This window comes from Vombatus ursinus, unplaced genomic scaffold (genome assembly GCF_900497805.2).
Source record: "Vombatus ursinus unplaced genomic scaffold, bare-nosed wombat genome assembly UNPS02011613.1, whole genome shotgun sequence".
NCBI lineage: Eukaryota > Metazoa > Chordata > Mammalia > Diprotodontia > Vombatidae > Vombatus > Vombatus ursinus.
In genome coordinates this window covers 1,365,060-1,381,761 of record NW_020951391.1, presented here as the reverse complement: position 1 = coordinate 1,381,761, position 16,702 = coordinate 1,365,060, and positions in this window count along the sequence as shown.

The window sequence follows — 16,702 nt, the reverse complement described above, 5'->3', positions numbered from 1 at the left end:
TGCCCTGACCAGCCAAGAGAGCTAGATCTCATGAGTGCAAGTCTGAAGTGAAAATAAAGTATCTGTCCAGCAGTCCCAAAAAGGGTCTTTGCCTTTCAGGAGAGTATCATGAATATAAACCAGCTATGTGAAATGTATTTCTTCATGATCACTTTTGAGTTCTTTTGTCTCTTAAGCATTTTCTAGGAAGAAATAAACTACTACCCTATCCCTGATAATGATATTGAGTAAAAGGGACCCTTTTACTTATATTTTAGGGAGAAACTAGATCTGAATCATACCCAGACTTTGTTTTTGACAGCGCTTTGGTGAGGATGTTCTTCTTTCAGAGAGTTTACCCAAAGTAAACTCGGAGGTAGGCCATAATAAGCCGTAGAGAGAACATCTCTCCTTTTGAGGGGATGAACTTGGGTACATGTAAATCTAAAGAGTTCTTTCTCTTGTTGGGTCCTTTCTGTGTGTAAATCTTTTGGTCCAGAGATACCATTATTAGACAAACATCCTGAAAAGTTAAAAAAAAAGTAAAGGTCTCATACATACAAAAATATTTATAGCAGTACTTTTTTGTGGTAGCAAAGAATTAGAAACAAATTGGGCACCTATTGATTGATGAACCAGTTGTGCTATATGAGTGTAAAGGAATTTTATTTTGCCATAAGAAATGCCACATATGAAGAATTCAAAATAACTTTGAGTGTTAGAATCACAGAGCTAAAGCTGGAAGAGACTTCTGAGGCCATCTAGTCTGAACCCTTCATTCTACAGATGAGTAAACTGAGGTCCAAGAAGATTAAGTGACTTGCCCAAAGTTACCTAGGAGGCAAGTAGCAGAGTCAGAATTTGAACCAGGGTCCTCTAATTCTAATGTACCCTTACTTCATGGATTGACGCAAATAAACAAGGTAAGAAGAATCCGGACAACAGCTTCCACAATTCCACAATTCCACAATGACCACAATAATGTAAAGGAAAGCAACACTGAAATACTTTAGAATACTTTAGAACTCTGATCAATGTTGTGACCAATCGTGACTTAAGAACGCTGAAGGTAAAGCATGCCTCTTGCCTCTGAGCTGAGAGGTGGTGGACTAGAAGAACAGATGATTGCATACATATTCAGACATAGCCAATATATTGATTTGTTTGGCTTGATTATAGGTAGGGGTGGCAGTCAGTGGAATGTGACAGTGATGGGGGTGGGAGAGACAGAAAGAAGGAAAGAAAAGAACACCATCATTTAGTCATTTAAAAAATGAAAAAAATTTCTATTGAATTAGAAGAAAAGAAGGAACTAGGGGGAAAATTATAGCAAATTTCTTTGATAAATGTCTCATATCTCACATATATAGGGAACTGAGCCAAATTTATTTTAAAAAAATAAGAACCATTCCCCAACTGATAAATGGTCAAAGGATATGAACAAGCAGTCTTCAGAAGAAGAAATAAAAACTATCAATAGATATATAAAAATGTTTTAAATCACTAATAATTAGAGAAATGCAAATTAAAACAACTCTGAGATACTACCTTACATCCCTCAGATTGGCTATGATGACAGAAAAGGTAAATGGCAAATGCTGGAAGGGAAATCAGTCACTAATGCACTGTTGGTAGAGCTGTGAACTATCCAAACACTTTGGAGAACAATTTGGAACTGTGCCCAAAGGGCTATAAAATTGTTCATTTGACTCAGCAATACTGTTACTAGGTCTCTACCCCAAGGAAATTTGTTTTAAAGAGGTAAAGGGCCCATATACACAAAAATATTTATAGCAGCTCTTTTGTGGTGTCAAAGAATTGGAAACTAAGGGGATGCCCATCAACTGAGGAATGGCCAAACAAGTTATAGTATGTGAATGTGAAGGAATACTATTGAGCTGTAAGAAATGAAGAAGGGGATGATTTCAGAAAAACCTGGGAAGATTTATACAAACTGATGCAAAGTGAAGTAAGGAGAACCAGGGAAACAATGTACACAGTAACAGCAATATTGTAAAGAAAATAACTGAGAAAGGCTTAGTGACTCTGATCAATACAATGATTCACCAGAACTCTAAAAGACTGTCAACAGAATTTTGAATGCAGTGCAGATTGGACCAGTCTCTAACCTGGGAATGTCAGGAGTCAAAACAGAGCAAGTCAGAAGCAGATGTGTCAGGAGTCAAGTAAGGGTTTAATTAGTTTTAGAGTGAGGAAAACACTTACAAATGGAAGTTCTCCTGAGTAGGAGGGGTTAACGTGTTGGGGGACATGCTTACATACAGTGCTTATACACATACTGGGATGGATTATTACATAATCATTTTTAGGTCTTGAGTTACTGTAGGTCTTGAGTTACTGTTCCCATGGGTCCTGGTGGGATAGTATTGTTCCAAGTCTTGGGGGTTGTGATTACTCTGTGGGGTACAGAACCAGAGTGGGGTACAGTACAAGGAACAAGGATTATGAGTATGTCAGAGACATGATGGATGTTGGCTCTCAGGTCCCTGGGAAATAGGGGTAGTGAATGTCTGGTGAAATACACTTTGCCAGGGCGGTGAGATCATCCAAATCACAAAGGATTATTGTTATGCCAACCTCAGGGCACAGCCTGATTACTGGGTCTTAGCTCTGGGAAACAGGGTATCTCCAAATTTTTTTGACAAGACTCATGATGAAAAATGATATCTACCTCCAGAGACTAATGTACTCAGATCGCCGATTGAAGTATATTTTTTCATTTCTTTATATTTTTTTTTGCTTTTTGGAGGAATATGGTTAAAGCAGAAATACATTTTGCATGACTTCATATGTATAAGGGGTATCATTTTTTACCATCTCAATGGGTAAGAGGAGGGGTGGAGGGAGAGAGAGAATTTGTAACTGAAAATAAAGAATATTTTTAAAAAAAGAAAAATTTTCTTTTATAAGAATTGAGATCCACCCCCACCCCAACTTATCCCAGAAGGCCCTGACATCTCAATGAAATCAATAAATCAAAGGCAGACCAGGTTTGAATAAGGCTTTAATTAATTTGAAAGGATCATAGAGACTTTAGATCATCAGATGAAAGCTGATAACTCAACACAGAAAACATCTTGTGATTAGTAAAAGACAATCAGTCATGCCCCATGGGGCTGTGTATAAAAATGGCAAGCTAGTTTGGAAGTCACTTAGTTGTGTGGCAATTAAATCCAGTGGTAAAGGATTCCTGAGAGAAAAACACTTTTCAGAAGAGAAGAGTTTCTCCCCACTCTCTCTCCTCCCCTTCTTCCATTGACCATATTATTAGAGAGAAGGGACTAGTTAGAGACAATATATAAAATTAGGAGTGGAGAGAAACACATCAAGGACAAACACAAACAAATATGGGACAATACCCACCCAAGGGAGGAAGCAGCCCCTAAAATGGAGAGGATGTCTGCAATGAACTCTGGAAAAGCACTGATCATTAGAGTTTAATAGAGAGCTATGTTGTTGTTGTTTAGTTATGTCTGACTCTTCATGACCCCATTTGGGATTTTCTTGGCAAAGATATTGAAGCAGTTTGCCATTTCCTTCTCCAGCTCATTTTATAGATGAGGAAACTGAGGCAAACAGGGTGAAGTGACTTGCCCAGGGTCACACAGCTAGTTATGTGTCTGAGGCCAGATTTGAATTCAGGAAGATGAGTCTTCATGATTCCAAGCCCAGTACTCTATCCACTGTGCTACCTCAATGCCCAGCAGAGAACTATACCTAAAGTGAATTTCTTGAGGATTCTTACAAAAGGAGAAGTCCCAGTGTCTGGGACTTTGCCACCCCTGTTCCCAACATGTGTGCCTCATTGCCTTTGAACCTCAAACCTGAGGCCACTCTCTTCAAGGACCTTGTGTTACAGGGGAAGAAAGCTTCCCTAGTTTGAAGGGAATGTTTTGTATTAGCTATTCCACCTCAGTAAATAATCTTTTCTAAAAGTTAATTAAGACTACTGGCTAATAAGTAAACCCAATGGTGGGGTCTTCCAAGTGACAGGATCAGAAACTCCAGGCCTTCAGGGTTACCCCTTGAACCTCCAGGGTAGTATTAGCAATTGCCCTGTGTGGATTCAGAGCAGGCATTGGGAAAGGGGCTCTGGCTACTACACTGTGATTCAGAGATGTCTGACTTTCTGAGGTCGTGTTTCCCATCCTGCTGCCCAGTACTTCTCTCCTCATCCCCACACTCCAAGGGCCAGGACTTTAGGATAAGTGCTTTATTTGGAGTCGGAGGATTTGGGTCCAAATTCTGACTCTGCAATTTACTTACCTCTGTGATTTTGGGCCTTTAATTTGATGTAATCTCCCCAGGCCTCAGTTTCCTTTTCTGTAAAATAAGGGTGTTGCTCTAGATAAATCCTAAATTCCTTCTCAACTCTAAATCTATGATCAGTTTTTCCCCCTATTGAGCTAGGGCAGACTAAGAAGGGAAAAAAAAACACCTTTCTTTAATTTTAAAAATTACTGGGGCTTCCCTTCCCCAACTCTGTTTAATAAGGGCCATACCCTCATCATCAACAGCTCATCCCCCAAAGAAATGTCCTCAAAAATCAATGCCCTGACCTTAATCCCACCCAGGACACCTGCCGGAGCTCATTTTAGAGACTGAAGATCCCTCACAGGAGACTAGGAGGAGCTAATTAAATGATCAGATAAAGTCTTGGGTTGAGTCTCTGTGTGGGAAAAGAGTCTATTACCTTCAGCCTGACCGAAGGAGTCTGATAAAGTAATTAAATTAACCAGGCAGAGAGAAGGGATTTCAAGCAGAGGATTCTGGGAAAGGATGGATCTAAACAGCAATTCTGGAAGATGCTGGCTGGAGTTCCCTGGTTCTGATTGTGGCTTTAAGGGCTGGTCTTTAGGAGGAAAGGGAGGAAGCCCTGGGGGCCTGGGCAGTCAGGATGAGTCCCAGCTTCTTTGGGCCTCCTGGAGACATGCATGAGCTAGGGACAGAGAGAGAAAGAGAAGAGATGTGAGTTGATCACATCTTTTCACATACTTAGGCATCTCTTCAGACTGGATGAGCCACTGGCACCAAGATCTCCTAAGTCTCCACACTTAGCCCTCTTACCTAAGGAGGAGGGATAGAAATATATAAACTACTCTCAGATTAAATAAAGTTTGAGCCCCCTGCAAGAAAGAACTGTTCTGACAGATAAGCCAATAGAATGTTGCCTTTATTGATTAAACTTGAAGAATCCAGAAAGATACCCTTACCTCAAAATTTTTTTCCAACAAATGCCTGAAATTATACCATTAGAGACTTGTTCATTTAGAAATCAGCATTGTTCTTTCTCTTCCAGCATGCAATACTCCTGGGATGGGTAATATTTGAGTCTCTAATAGAAGAAAGAAAAGCATTATTAAGTACCTATTATGTGCCAGGTGCTTTACAAACATCATCTTATTTGCTCTTCACAACCACCTTGGAAGGTAGGTGCCATTCTGATTTCCATTTTACAGTTGATGAGATAGAGGTTGATTAAAAGTTCAATGACTTGCCCAAGGTCACACAGCTAGTAAGTGTCTAAGGTTGGACTTGAATTCAGGGCTTCCTGACTCTGGGCCCTACACTTTAGCCAGTGTACTACCTCACTGCTAACGGTACTGGTCTCAGACCAACTTAATTAAGAGCTCTCTCTCAACACTTACTAGCTCTGTGGTCCTGGGCCACTCTACCTGTAAAATGGGAATAATAAAAATTTCCAGGATTGGCTTTGCTTCCAAAGCTCCAAGGCCCCTCTCCTTCTTGTCTCTCTGTCTTCCAACCTCTCACCTCAATTTGCCCCTTTCCTCAAATCCCAGGTGCAGCCCAAAATACATAGAGAAGAAAGAAGTGGAAGATAAGTCAACACAAAAGTACAGGTCCTTGGGGATGTGTTTTGTTGTTGAAGATGGCTGAGGTCAAAGGATTGATAGACTTCCCAAACTTTTACTCTCTGGTTCACAGAGAAGGCCAGCTCTGGCCTCCATGACCTAGAGACTAATCCAAGTTTCGAGTGATCATAGCCAAGCAAACTTGCCCAGCACCACTAGGGGGCAGCACGCACCCACTTAGTTTTCCAGTTCTGAGTAGAACCACCTGTTTATTTAGTCCTTGGCTCTGAACTACATGGTTCAGGTAGGGGAAACCTCAATGCAAGGAAATAGCTTTTATTCTTTCCTCACCTCCTTCCATACCTCTCCCCTCCCCCCAGATGGAAGAAAGGCATCCCCCCCCAATTATTGAGTCCATCTGTGATCTCATTAATTTTAACATTCCCTCTAATGATGTTCCTTGTTATCCACCACCCATGCCTGCCATTCACACCTGTGGGACTCTTGTCTACATTAATATTCATGGAAAGAGGAATACAAGTATTATGACTCAATTTTCCTTGATGGTAAGAATAATTTGTTTTTTTTTAAACGTCCTTGTAGATCTTTTCCCAGTTTTCTGCTGTTTGTTGTCTCCCTTCTATTTTCATGCTTGAATGCCATCAAAGATGGCTCTGCCTATTTGACCCTCTTGCCAAGCTTTCTTTAAATTGGTTCCCCTCTCTACTGCTTCGCTCTGATTTATGAGGCCATGCTGCTTATAACCATCCATCATCCTTCTCCATAAGACTTTACAAACAAGTTTACTTTAATTTGTATTCTAACCCAGTATTGCCTTTGGCCTTCATTTCTCCCTGCTCAGCAAGTGAGTCAAGTGTTTGCTGATGAAGGCAATTTTTAGGCACTTTTGATCTCCTTTTTTATGGCAGATTGATTCATATTGGTTAAACTTCTGCATGGAGTTATTATAATCAGTGTTGATGTCATTTATGCTGTCAATTACCCATTTTTCATGGGCAATAATATGTTCAAATAGCTCTGGATTAAGTTGTTTCAATGGCATGTTGTGCCTTTTTTCCTCATTATTCTTCCTTTTAGCTTTTTATTAATTCTGATCTTTCCTCTAAGAAATCACTGGTCTGACTGTACTCGGACAGCTGATTCAGCGATGACTCTCACATCAGTAAGAATCATTTCCTGTCTTGTTAAAATCTAATTAATTTTATTTTTGGTAATGTTCAATGTGTGCTACATTCATTGATTATTGTACCTTTTGCTGAAGAAAGCATTCATAATGTAAAGGTAATACATTATGTATTTTATCTAAAAATAATAGCTAGCATTTATATTTGATCTTCATAACAACCTGGGAGAAAGGAGTAATTATCCTCATTTTAATCTCACAAAATATTTGTGAAGTGCATAACATCATGCCTGCCACATAGCAGGCACCTAATAAATGCTTATTTTTTGCATATGAGGAAACTGAGGCAGACAGAGGTTGAGTGGCCATGGGTCAGGTTGCTCTTAAGTGTCTGAGGTTGTATTTGAACTCAGGTCTTCTTGACTTCAGGTCCAGTACTCTATCCACTGAATCACCCAGCTTCCTCTCCATATCTGCCTGCCCCCCTCCACATGTCTGTCTATTCTCTCCATGTCTGTACCTCAATCTGTCTGTCTATCCCTTCTATGTCCTTCCCATAGGGCAGCTCAGTAACTGTATCAATAATTGTAAAAGGGGATAATAATTTCAGAGTTATTGTGAGAATCAAATGAGATAATTTTTGAAAAGTGCTTAACATTGTGCCTGGCACATAGTAGGCATTTAGTCAATGCTAGTTCTCTTCCTCATATGCCCCTCCATCATGTTTTTGTCATCTGCCCATGTGTCTGGCTATCCTTTTCATGTATGTGTGTGTCCCCTCCATGTCTGATTAGCTCACATTTATATTGTACTTTTAATTCATAAAACCCTTTCTCCACAACTCAGTTTGGTAGATAGTACAAGAATTGTAATCTATTCCCATTTCACAGATAAGGCCACTGAAGGCCAGAGCTGATGAGTGACTTGTTCAAGATAATGATACCTAACATTTATAGGGGCTTTAAAGTTGGCAACATACTTTGCATATATTTTCATTCAGAACACCCTATCGAGGCATTGACAAATTTGCTTATTTCCATTTTACATATGAGGAAACAGAAACCTAAGAAGGTAAGTGATTTGCTCATGGTTACACATTTAGTAAACATTGAACTCAGGTGAGAATTGAGTTCAGGTCTTTCTGATTCTAAGGCCGTCACTTAAGAACCACACCACCATGTTGCTTCACACAGCCAGTAAGTTGTTGCTTAGAGCTGGGCCTCAAAGTGATTCACAAAAATAGAATCACAGAATTTAAGAGTTAGAAGACACCTCAGAGGTCTAGTCCAGCCCATGCCCCCCAAAAGGATCCCCACTCCAACATCCTCCCTCCCCATCCAGCCTTTACTTTGAGATCTCCACTGAGATAGAACCCACCACCCCCAGAGGCATTTCATTCTACTTTTCAATAACAGAACTTGTCAAGAAAATTTTTCTTATGCCAATCTTAAATTGGCCTTCCCGCAACTTTCACCCATTGGTCCTAATTCTGTCCTCTGGAGATGCTATAACCTATAATTCCTATTTCACATAACAGACCTTCAAATATTTGAACCTAGCTTCCAAAACTTTCTTTTTTTTTTAGCCAAACAATTCAACACCTAAAACGGGTTCTCATATAGCATGATTGCAAGGCCCTTAATTATCTTCTTTTCTCTCCCCAGATACTTTCCAACTTATCAACATTATTTTGAAAATATGGCTCACTTCTAAGTGAGCATATTACTCCAGATGTGGTCTGACAGGGGTGGGGTAGGGGGTTCTTTCCTGCAGGACTATCCTTCTAGTCCTGGACCCATACCTCTTAAGACAGCCTGAAATTTCATTAGTTTTTTTGGCTGCCATATGGAGTATGGAGCCCACTAAGACCCCCAGATCCTTTACAGAAGATTGCTCTCTGGCCATACCAACCCATTTTCCACTTAGGAAATGGAATTTCTGAACAAAAATTTAAGACCCTACACAAATATCCTTGTTACATTTCCCCTTATTAGTTTCAGTCCAGTATTCAAGAAATCCAACAGCAAACATATATTAAGTACTGATGAGTGTCAGATACTATGTTATGTGCTGGAGGAAGGTCCTAAATAGTGGGTACCCTATATAGAAACTCCACTATTTTGATGGATCTATGATCTTACCAGTGTAAGTACACCCTCCAGTAATGCATATTGTTACCATCCATGCTCTCTCATCCCGTGCAATTCTTATCCATCTCCTCTCTCTGTGGATACAAAGACAGAAAGGGTAAACAATGCTGTGCCAAAAGATCTTGTATTCTATATTTTAATCTGTTATCTTTTCGGATCCCAATTCTATCACCCACCATGTTATCTGTCCCTCTTAGCATGGTCTACTTGCAAATTTGATTAGAGTGCTATGTGTACCCCAATTCAAGTGTTTGATAAAAATGTCACATATCACAGAGCCAATGACAGATCCCTAGGGCACCTCACTAAAGACTTCATGTCAATGTCAAACCATTAATGACTCTTCTATTAGCCCAATCATTCAACCAGATGAATAATATAATCTATCAATAATACAATCTAGGCAGCCAGTCTCTCAAATAGATGAATAACACAATCTATCTAATTGTATTATTATCTAGGCTACAATTTTCTTTTTTCTCCACAAGAATTGCATAAGAGATTTTATCAAATGCTTTGCTCAAATCAAGTAAAATATAGTTACAGCGTTCTTTTGATTTACCACTCTAGAAACTCTGCCAAAAATGGAAATGAGCATGAGTGACTTGTTTGTGACAAAGTCATGCTGGCTCTATTTGAATGAATGAGCGGAAGAACTAAAGGAAAAAACATTTATCAGGTACTTACTATGTGCCAAGTACTTGTGCTAAATGTAAGAAATACAGATAGAAAAACCAAGATAGCCAGTCCCTACTCTCAAGGGGCTTACTTTCTAATACAGAGAGACAACATATAAAAGAGCAGCTTCAAGGAAGATGTCAAGGCCCAGAACAATAGCTACTATTGATATAGTCCTTTAAGGTGTGCAAAGCACAGTACATGTATTATCTCATTTGAAGCCCGCAATAACCCTGGGAGGTAGGTGTTATTATTATTCCCATTTTATAGATGAGGAAACTGAGGCAGTCAGAGGCTAAATAACTTGCCCAGGGTTACACAGGCAGTGAGCATCTGAGGCAGGATTCAAACTCATATCTTGCTGACTCTACCCAGCTCTCTATAGAATCCACCTGCTTTGAGATGAGCAGATTTAGAGAAATCTCCACTTCAAATGTTCGTGTGGACTATTTATGCCCAACCTGTGGCAGAGGCTTTTAAGGTCATCTTGGTCTGATCAGCTAAAGTAGGACACACTGTACCTTGACCCCAACATAGCAATGTCATGTTGGTCCTCTTTGAGCACGAGGGACAACAACCATATACTCCACCACCAAGTTGCTTCCTGCACCAGAAGTCTTAAGGTTGCAACTGGAAAGCAGACATTAAAGGCCAGGGGTATACCAGTTAGTCAGATGATGACATTTAAAAATAGCAGCAGGGTAGATGTTAAGGCTGGGTAGTCCTCCATACCAGTGCAAGATTTGCAAATAATGACTGCTAGCTCATCCTAGAGGTATAAAAACCATGGCTGTTTCACCACCTAGCTGTCCCAGAGAGGGTCTGGATTGCCTAGGGGTTCTTCAGGGAGGAGTAAAGGGAAGTCAATGGGAAGGATGCCCCTACTTGAATTTCTTCCTAATTGGCCAACCCAAATTTGTGGCGTGTTAGGCAGCCATTGAAGCAAAGAATAACAGCTAAGCAAAATACCTCTTATACAGAGATCATACCTGATGATGATGTGTGTGTATGTGTCTATGTATGTATGTATGTATGTATATATATATATATATATATATATATATGCTTTTCTATCCTAATAGTCTTCTATCACTCTACTAGAATGGGAGAGGTTCATATATTTCATTATTTCTTCTCTGGGACCTCAATTGTTTTTTTTTTCTGTTACCCAGAGTTCATCTTCCTTTCAATGATCTTTTAATTTACATAATCATAGTCATTTGGCATATTGATTTTTTTTGTTTGTTTGTTTTTACTAGGCAATGGGGTTAAATGACTTGCCCAGGGTCACACAGCTAGTAAGTGTCATGTGTCTGAGGCCGAATTTGAACTCAGGTCCTCCTGACTCCAGGGATGGTGTTCTATCCACTGTGTCACCACTGTGCCCCTTAAATTTATTTTTAAGATTTATTTTTTAAGAAAAAAATTTGAATTCTGAATTTTCTCACTCCCTTTCACCTCTCCCCTCACTCAGTGTGAAGGTAAGAATTGTGATATCAATTACACATGTGAAATCATGCAAAACACATTTCCATGTTAGTCATGTTGCCAAAAAGTACCCACCAAAAAACAAGTAAAATAAAGAAAGTGAAAAATTGTGCTTCAATCTTCATTTGGATTACACCAGTTCTTTCTCTGGAGGTAGAGTATATTTTTCATCATAAGTCTTTATAAATCTTGGATCATTCTACTATTGATTAGAATAGCTAAATCATTCACATTGTGAATTCATATTCACATTCACATTGCACAATATTACCATTAGTGTGTACAGTCTTCTCTTGGTTCTACTTACTTCACTTTGCATCATATCATATAAGTCTTTTCAGCTTTTTCTGAAACCATACTGCTCATCATTTCTTACAGCACAATAGTATTCCATCACAATCATATACTATAACTTGTTCAGCCACTCCCCAGTTGATGGGCATCCCCTCACTTTCCAATTCTTTGTCACCATAAAAAGAGCTGCCATGAATATTTTTGTAAAAATAAGTCCTTTTCCTTTTACTTGGATTTCTTTGGGATATAGACATAGTAGTGGTATTGCTGGGCCAAAGGGTATAGTTTTATAGCCTTTTGGGCAAAGTTCCAAAATGTTCTCGAATGTTTGGATCACTTCACAACTCCATCAACAGGGCATTAGCGTTCCGATTTTTCCACATCCTCTCCAACATTTGTCATTTTCCTTTTCTGTCATATTAGCCAATCTGATAGGTATGAGGTAGCACTTCAGAGTTGTTTTAATTTGCATTCTCTAACAAAATGTGATTTAGAGCATTTTTTTCATATGACTATAGATAGTTTTGATTTTTTCCTCTGAAAACTGCCAGTACATATCCTTTGATCACTTATCATTTGAGGAATGACTCATTCTTATAAATTTGACTCAGTTCTCTATATAGTTAAGAAATGAGGTCTTTATCAGAGAAACTTGCTATAAAAATGTTTCCCAGTTTCCTGCTTTCCTCCTAATCTTGCCTGCATTGGTTTTGTTTGTGCAAACCTTTCTAATTTAATGTAATCAAAATTATCCATTTTACATCCCATGATCTTCACTATCTCCTGTTTGGTCATAAATTCTTCCCTTATACATAGATTTTCCATGGTAAAATTTTTCATGCTCTCCTAATTTGCTTATGATATCACCCTTTATATTTAAATAATGTAGCCATTTTAATCTTATCTTGGTATATAATGTGAGATGCTGGTCCATACCTAGTTTCTGCCAAACTGCTTTCCAGTTTTCCCAGCAGTTTTTGCCAAATAGTGAGTTCTTGTCCCAAAAGTTTAAATATTTGGATTTATCAAATTACTATGGTCATTTTCTACTATGTATTGTGAACCTAATCTATTCCACTGATGCACCACTCTATTTCTTGGCCAATACCAAATTGTCTTGACAATTACCACTTTGTAATACAGTTTGAGATCTGGTACAGCTAGGCCACCTTCCTTTTCACTTTTTTTTCATTGATTCCCTTGATATTCTTGACCTTTTGTTCTTCCAAATGAATTTTGTTATTATTTATTTCTAGCTCTATCAAATAATTTTTGTTACTTTGATCTCAATGGTCTTTTAATATACATAGTACATGGAGTACATAGCAAATTGGAGAAAGTCAGGAAGATATGAGTTTAAATCCTGCCTCACTGATAGTGCTTCTGCATTAACACCTCCCAGTTCTTTCAGCTTTGCAGAATGAAATTCATCTGGGTCTGGTGACTTAAATCTGAAGGCAGCTTGATGCTTTCATTATCTCATTCCTTCACTTTGTTTTCAACCCCATGTTAGCCATTTTTGTTCTGTCCTTTCTGGCAAAAGATTGTTCTCTTAAATAGCAAAAAAATTAGGAATAAAGTAAAAGCTGAGTAATTCTATCTTCTTTCTGTCATTCATTATCATCCAGTCCAAGCACTCATCTTAAATCTTCCTTGATCCTCCTCTTTTCCCCAAAAAGAGCTTAAAATATCCTTTTGTTGTCTTTAGAACTCATTATCAACCTCAGCTCAATCTAGATTTCAGCCTTCCAGATACTTTTCATGTAGGACTATGTCATGCTTTTATATTCATCCTCTATTTACCAACTTTCATTTTCATCTTCTGTCCATGTCTTTTAAGAGTCATCTATATTGGTCCCTTTGGACAACTCTCTTTTTTTCTTTTTCACTGAAGTTGTTTATCATTGTGTTTTCAGAACTTGGCCTTGGAGAGCTTCCCAAAGCCCTATGTACTTTCTTTCTGCAATTTTAGTTGATACAAAATGCATGTATAGAGAGAAGTGAAGCTATCTTTCTTGAAAGGACAGTGTTCCTTTTGGATCTGGAAAGAGTTAGGTTCAAATTTTGCTGTTCAAACTTACTTACTGTAAGATCTTGCAAAAGTCATTTTAATTTCTTTGAGCCTCAGTTTTCTCAGCTGTAAAATGGAATAATAGTACCTACCTCACCGTCTCTTCACCAAACTCAAATAGAAAGCATATGTAAAGTATTATGGAAACTTTAAAGCACTAATGTCAGCTATTTTTATTACAGACATCAACTATTAAAACCATAAGCATCATTGTCCCGACTGCTGGAGGGAAAATCAAACTTTTATTGGATTGACCGATCCTTTTGGACTTAACTTCTAGCTCCCATACTTACTAGCCAGGTGACCTGGGCAAATCACTGAATGTCTCCAAGCTTCAGTTTCCTTTTCTATAGAATAGAAGATGACAATAATTGTACTTCCCACTCCCAGTATTTTTGTGAGGAAGGCACTTGGTAAACCTTAAAACATTTTATACTTTGCCATCTTTTTTAAAAAAAATTTTATTAATTTATTTTGATTTATTAACAATCACTTCCATATGCTTTTGAGTTTAAAACATTTTCTCCCCCTTGCTACCCACCACCCTCCCCAATATGGCACACAGTCTGATATAGGCTATACATATACATTCCTATTAAACATAATTTCACATTAGTGATGTTGTAAGTAAAAATTAGAACCAATAGGAGGAACCACCAGAAAGAGGAAACAAAAGTCAACAGAAGAGAAAAAAAAATAGCAATTCAAATTCCATAGTTCTTTTTTGGATGTAGATAGCATTTTCCATCACGAGGCCTCTGGAGATGTCATAGATCCTTGTATTGCTGGGTAGGGTTAAGTTTATCAATATTAGTCATTGTACAACGTGGCTGTTATTGTGTACAACATTCTCTTGGTTCTGCTCACTTCACTCAGGATCAGACCATACAAGTCTTTCCAGGTTTTTCTGAAGTCAGCCTGCTCATCATTTCTTATAGCACAATAGTATTCCATTACATTCATATACCACAACTTGCTCAGGCATTCCCCAATTATACTTTGCATTCCATCTTTAAAGATCTGTGATCCCCTTGATGCAGGAACCTCTTTCATTAACTCTGGACCTCTGCTTTTCCTGACATCATCAACAGATCCAGCTGAAAACCTCATTGCCTCCAGACTCAGCTTCTGAGCTTAGAGTTTCAAAGACCTCATGGAGGTGATCCCTCCAGCAGAATACAAGCCCTGCTAAGTCTGATCAAACTGGAAAAGCAGTGAGAGCAGCCCAGGGGTAGACTGTTCACCAGTCCATGCAGGACCAGCTCAACTATAAGCATTGGAATTCATGAAGGGCTTGTGATTTTGTCAACTTGAAAACTCCCGGTGGGGAAACTCCTTTCATCAAAGCAGAGCACAACCCACCTATAACTTTGTAGATAAGTCCTAGGGAGTTGCTTGTGTCACACAGAGGCTATAATTTGTCCAGGGTTGAGCAGAGAATAAGTGTTAGAAGCAGAACTGGAAGCCCATGTCTTCTTGACAGCAAAGCGAATGTTCTATCGATTTGGCTATTCGGCCTCATATACAAAAAGCACATTATCAATGTATAAGCAATGATTATTACTAGGAGGTGCTTGATGGGGGTATAACAGCATGGTTGCTTTGGAATTCTTGGATCCCACTTCTGTCACTACTATCCATGTGTGATGTTGGGTAAGTAATTTAATTTTTCCAGACTTCACATTTCTTTTCCTTAAAATGAGGAAGTCAGACTGACTGGCCTCTAACATTTCTAAATCTGTCACCCTATTATCATTCTTCTTTTGTTCATGATGCTATTATTCATAAGAAAGGATTTGGGGTTGAGCTTCCCAAACAAGGTAATGCAAGGTTTTGTTATACTTTTCCCCTAATTCTCTAGCCAAGCTATTTAACCTTTACCAGGTTGAATAGAATCTGCTGCTGACCAGGCCTGGAGAGTGAATGAAGAGCATTAAAGAATTCTCTTCCAAGTCTGGAGAGGGCTGGAGGTAACAAGAGGAAAAATGGAAGCAGCTTTGAACAATGTGCTATAGGGATTACCTCTAAACTATGGAAATCTAATCACTGCTGTTCCCTTGCCCTGAATTCAAATTCAGAAAGTATAACTTAACAGGTAATCTCAGGGCATATACACAAAGATCTTGGATTTATAGATTGTTGTAAACATTCAAAATGCTTTTATATCCATTATCTCAATCTCCTTGGAGTATCCCAATAACCTTCTGATGTAGGCAGGTCAGATATTATTAGAGCCCTTTCCCACCCTCTAAAAGCATGTGAGTATAGTTGCAGCAGATAAATCAATGAATGAATTTATGAATCAATGAATTTAAAATATTAAATAAAGGTATTTGCTGGTACCTTAATAAAAGGAGGAGGAAAGATCAGCAATTTTGAAATAATTCATTTTAAATTATCCTATGAACCCAGGAAAATGAGATTAAATGTTATTTTATGACTGGTATTATATATATAATATATATGATGATTACATACATGGTATCAAATAAAGTTCAAAACCAAACTGAACTCCAAATATGAACAAGGCAATGTCACATCCTTGAGTTTTTTCAGAATTTTAGAGTTGGAAAGGATCTCAGTGTCTTCCCAGATAGTCCCCCCTCCCCCCAAAAAAAGATCTCCACTACAACATATCCAGTAAGTGGTCATCTAGCATCTTATTGAAGGACGCTATGAAAAGGGACTCTGCCTCTCCAAGCATCCCATTACACTACTGCATAGCTCTGATTAGGAAAAGATTTTTTTTCCCTGATATTAAGCCCAAATTTGCCTCTTTGCCAACTACTGGAGTTAACCACTGACTTGTACCTACTCATTGTGAAAGAAAGTGGCCTAAGGAGAATATTTTGTAACAAGGTCAAAGAAAGAAGAATGTGAAAAATTTTTGAAGCAAGTTTCTCTGATAAAAGCCTCATTTCTCAAACATATAGAGAACTGAGTCAAATTTATAAAAACAAGAGCCATTCCCCAATTGATAAATGATCAAAAGATATGATCAATTTTCAGATGAAGTAATCAAAGCTATATATAGCCGTAAGAAAAAAAATACTCTAACTCACTA